The sequence below is a fragment of the Palaemon carinicauda genome, chromosome 6 (assembly GCF_036898095.1).
Source record: "Palaemon carinicauda isolate YSFRI2023 chromosome 6, ASM3689809v2, whole genome shotgun sequence".
Taxonomy (NCBI): domain Eukaryota; kingdom Metazoa; phylum Arthropoda; class Malacostraca; order Decapoda; family Palaemonidae; genus Palaemon; species Palaemon carinicauda.
In genome coordinates this window covers 36,860,686-36,865,685 of record NC_090730.1, presented here as the reverse complement: position 1 = coordinate 36,865,685, position 5,000 = coordinate 36,860,686, and positions in this window count along the sequence as shown.

Sequence of the window (5,000 nt, the reverse complement as noted above, 5' to 3'; positions counted from 1 at the left end):
TCTCGTAGTAGTATCTCAACGGGTGGCTGGTGCCCAGGCCAACCTATTACCTACATATGATCAGCGCCTAAGCCCCCTCTCCACCCAACCTAGAACCAGGAAGGGCCCGGCAATTGCTGCTGATGACTCAGCAGATAGACGTGTAGGCTCCCCAAAACATCCCCATCTATAGCTCACAAGGATGGTGAGAATGCATCGACGAAAGGAAATACCGAGTTTGAGCTGAACTCGAACCCCAGTCTGGCGTTCACAAGTCAGAGACGTATATTTATGTTGAAGATAAGAGGGTTGTATAAAGAATATATTTTGTATTTTATCTTTTATTCATTATGACCATGTTATTGTCATCCTAATCACGTAAGTAAACGAGTAAATTATTCATAAAAAGGAGAAAAGATACTTTACAGAAATGTTCGAGTAATTACAATATAGAAAGAGGCAACCAGCATCTAGCTAAATAAGTGAATTTTTCATAAAAAAAAAAAAAAACAAATTAAGAAAAGAGACATTACAAAAATGATGGAATAAGTACAATATAGGAAGAGCCAACTAAGGAAAAATTACTTGCAAAGACATTGTAAGAAATATTTTCGTTGACTGATGCCTTGTTAGCAAAACTAAAATTAATAATCCTTGAACCTCATCGAAAATTTTGCCCAAATGTTTATACCTAGAATATTTCACATACGTGAAAATGATATTCTCTGGCATCCCTGTCATTACATCTGCTTGTTATCTGTTTATTTGTCCTTATGTCAAACTTTGCGACCTTCAAAGCCGTTTGATAATCAAATAAGTGCCAATGAGCCCGGAACTCCCAGGGCGAATTCAAGTTTCTCATCGTGAAGTTTATCACGTACCAAGATTGAATTAGGATTCTTAAACTTTTTCTACTTATGAAGAGATGGTTTGTAATTTTGAAATTAGACGAAAATATCTGGTAGTGTATTTTGTTTCTTAGCTTAAAGGTTAAAACTAAATTTTATCAATTTTCTCATAGGAAAATATTTTAAATTTTCTTCATACCCTTAAACCAAATATATTGTTTACCATGTTTTGGTAACATCCTTTGATTTCCTGTTGTTCTTAGTGGATAATGAATAAAGGACTCCATCCTTCAAGTGCACCTGCTCATCATATTAGCTTAAAAACATACATCCATGTAAGATTTTTTTTTTTGCATGATTTGAGCCAGACCGATGACCCCCACCGTTAAATAAGGCTTTGTAATTTTCTCCCAATGAATCACTTCTGAAAAAAAAGTTCAAATCCAATTTCCCGCCAGAATACTTTGGCGGTTGATCATATCATTGGCTGGCGATGCTGAACTGCTAAAATCTCAATTTGTGTATATTGGTAGTTTAACATTAAAGAGACGAGGTTATTTACAAAAATTTTATTTTGACCTTCATCATTTGTAACAAGTATTACTATGGATTTGAGTTAAAAAGTCAAGATTCTGGTGCTCAACTTCGTGCGCCACTCACTTGGTTTTAGGTCGCTTTGGAAACCAATTCTAGGAATTGAACGATCATACACCATGCTTAGGAAGCTGAATATTTTATTAGTAGATTGAATAATAAATCAAGTCCTTTAATTTATTCACCTACTTTCAACTACTAACGTTTTCTGAAAAATAATATATCGTAGGATAAATCCCCTTTTGAAATATGCTCGAGACTTCATGCCATTACTGCTTTAATTGTAAAGAGTTGTCATGCACAGAGGTTCCATTAATTAAAAAGTCAACTTTTATGCTTATCTTTAAGACGTTATAATCTTACATTTCTCAGAAGGATTCTGATCATAACCTCTTTTTCTAATAAAACCTATGGACTCCAATCACGGAAGAAAGATAATAATATGGCACGGCTCAATACCCCGTAGACTTTCCGGAAATTCCCTTTGAACTGCCATGAACGATATCACCTTCTTGGGAAGAAAAGATTGGAATAGGCGGTTCTTCTATGCTTTCTTTGATGCAATATCATAGACTGGAAAATCATCGACAAGGAACCCATATATGGCCAACCTCACCTTCTATTGTTTGTTTTGCTCTCGCTAATTAAAGGGCCACCATCTGGACCCCAATGGACTTTGACCCGAGGTGAATCCTTTTAAATTAATATGATTACCTGGAACACTTCTGAGGTGTCACCCAAGCATAAAATGATTAGGATCTCTCTCTCTCTCTCTCTCTCTCTCTCTCTCTCTCTCTCTCTCTCTCTCTCTCTCTCTCTCTCTCTCTCCCCGTCCTCTGCACTTATTTACCTGTCTGTCTTTCTTCTTTTTTTAGATACCTTAGGCTTTTTATCTTTTTATCGGTACCTGCTTGTTCAATCGAAATAATCTCTCTCTCTCTCTCTCTCTCTCTCTCTCTCTCTCTCTCTCTCTCTCTCTCTCTCTCTCTCTCTCTCTCTCTCTCTCTCTCTCCACTTTTGAACTCCAAAGTTCATATTTGGTGATAATAATAACAATAATCAAAACTAATGATAATAAGGATGAATGGAAAAATATGATAATAACGTGTGAAACACTGTCAGTGACATTTATGTTTTATACTTATCAAACGTAGCCATAAATACGTGCGCATAACATACTACTGTATATAGTATACACATTTATACACACACGTACATATATATATATATATATATATATATATATATATATATATATATATATATATATATATATATATATATATATATATATATATATATATATATATATATATATATATATATATATATATATATATATGTGTGTGTGTGTGTGTGTGTGGGTGTGTGTATACTGTTTATATATACAGTATATAGATTGAAAGATTAAGTCTGTTCATTAAAGTATAGAATAGTGATGTTGTAAAACTAAATTCATACAAACGAATTGCCAGGGAGAAAATCTCAGAATAAAATTGTAGTCTTGAATCTTAGTCCCTAATTACCTCCAGTAAATCTGGTCTTCTTTTGACCCTGAAATTATAATTAACCAGGATCCTGCTCGAATAATTACCTAATCATGGCTGTTCTTTTACCAGGTAGTGTATTTTGGGGTATTTTGACTGGCCAGACAGTATTTCATTGGATCTTTCTCTCTGGTTACGGTTCTTTCCCTTTGCCTATACAGACACCGAATAGTCTGGCCTATTCTATACAGATTCTCCCCTGTCCTCATACACCTGACAACACTGAGATTACCAAACAATTCTTCTTCTCTCGAGGGGTTAACTACTAAACTGTAATAGTTCAGTGACCACTTTCCTCTTGGTAAGGGTAGAAGAGGCTCTTTAGCTATGGTAAGCAGCTCTTCTAGGAGAAGGACACTCCAAAATCAAACCATTGTTCTCTAGTCTTGGGTAGTGCCATAGCCTCTGTACCATGGTCTTCCACTGTCTTGGGTTTAGAGTTTTCTTGCTTGAGGGTACACTCGGGCACACTGTTCTATCTAGTTTCTCTTCCTCTTGTTTTGTTAAAGTTTTTATAGTTTATATAGGAAATATTTATTTCAATGTTTTTGCTGTTCTTAGAATATTTTATTTTTCCTTGTTTCCTTTCCTCACTGGGCTATTTTCCCTGTTGGAGCCCCTGGGCTTATAGCATCCTGCTTTTCCAACTAGGGTTGTAGCATAGCATTTAATAATAATAATAATAATAATAACCTTGCTTTAAAGTCAAGTGTTCATTACACACAGTTTAATGTGGAGTAAGTATGTTGGTACAGTTTGGGTTCGTATTTACTTTCAAAAAATTTATTGCCCTTAAAAATTTTTCTCTGGGTCAGAGGTTAATTTTAAAGACAGAAATAAGTATTTTTTTTTTTTTCATATTTTTCAAAATCTTAGTCGTTGTCAAAGATTTTGCTTTGAGTGTTATCTTTCTTACTTTTGTTTTGAGGTCATGGGTCCATAAAAAAAATGTATATATATATAGTTTCCCCGATTCTAATGGAACCTGATATGTAGGTAAATGGCTTGAATATGAGATATTACTTTCCCGATGTACATATTACCCTGATCTATTTCTGAAGATTACCTGGGATTTAATATTTTTGTATTTTTGGTTTTTATCTTAATACTAAAAATGTGTTTGCTTCTATATGTTCCATTTCGGCCGAACCAATGTCAGTGAAATCAAACAATGAAAAAGATAATCATGATAATAGATAACAATTATTTTTCAAAAGCTATAATGAGAAAAAGACAAACGCCTTCAAACCCAATTCCTGAATCCGACGACCATAGAATCTCTGATTTCAAGACTGGCTCCCTCTAACGAGATAATATCCGAAGAAGTTGAGGTCGTAGAGATTACTTCAAGGAGTACTTGAGGAATGTAAAAGATTTCTATGACAGTCTCCCAACGTCTTGCGTGGGATTTCCTCTTTTGTTGATAGAATCTACTTCTTAGTTGATCAAGAGAGTTATAGATAATTGGTGCCCTTGGGTATTTGTTTATGGGCGATGGAAGAAAAAAACAGTCGACCCATAATCAGTTCATCAAACATTCAAGACCGGTAAAAGTTTCAATACAAAACAATTCTTAACAATTTACGATGATTTCTTTCTCTCATAGAAGTGAAGCATATTCTCAATATTACCCATATTTTCTTCCCTTAAACATATACTGAATATTCTGGCAATTTCCTTGCAATTCTCTTTCCTTGTAGATCTAACAATAATCTAATAAACTTTAGTTACAATTGTATCAATTGTGTATGTATTTAGCCCACATGCTAATAACACAAGTGACCATTTCATCATGTTAATTGTCATATATATTTTTCCTTATTTCATACCATTTCATTTGGCTTTACATGAGAAAATTAGCAAAATTGGCAATTAAACTTTTTTTCCAGGTAAGGATTTATTCCTCGCATACCTAATTCCAGATTTTATGGAATGGAGCCAAGTTAATGATGATGAAGAGATTACGGAAAGCAGCAACGGAGGATTTTCCCCTCAATAATATGTTTCCTTGGGCTAAAATCACGTAAGGGGA